The following is a 508-nucleotide window of genomic DNA, read 5'->3' as shown; positions in this document are numbered from 1 at the left end:
GGGAGGGGGGGAAGAGTATATAGATATACTTCCATTTACATCACCACAGTCAGCGCATTTAATTTAGTTAAGATGGCGCACCACAAAACAGTCCACTCACTGAGAAAACAAACAGCAAAAAATGAACGACCTTGACAAGTCATGTCCAAGAGGAACTAAAAGCGCCGATCGAGTCCTCCGATTGGAGATTTCACTGATATCCTTGACCTTGACCCACCTCGCACATCCGGGGTCTCCAGTCTCAGTGGAGCCATGTCTGGGTCCCCATGAGGTCATCATAGAGAAAGTTTCCGAAAAGACTCTTTGAACTTACTTTAAGAATGAGTGGTAGGAAATTTACTCTTGTCGAGATGTTCAGCACTTCACCCTCGCTTTGAACTTTTATCATAATTTGTCCAATTAAGTTTATTTCAGATTTTAATCCCATTAGGTGTCAGGTGGCTTTGGTTTCGTCAAAGAAAGTAGGGCCTACATTACAAATGTGAGGCAGCGTGGTGAAATCAGGCTG

Source organism: Aplysia californica, unplaced genomic scaffold (genome assembly GCF_000002075.1).
Source record: "Aplysia californica isolate F4 #8 unplaced genomic scaffold, AplCal3.0 scaffold00928, whole genome shotgun sequence".
NCBI classification, from domain to species: Eukaryota; Metazoa; Mollusca; class Gastropoda; order Aplysiida; family Aplysiidae; genus Aplysia; species Aplysia californica.
Note: the sequence above shows the minus strand (reverse complement) of the source record.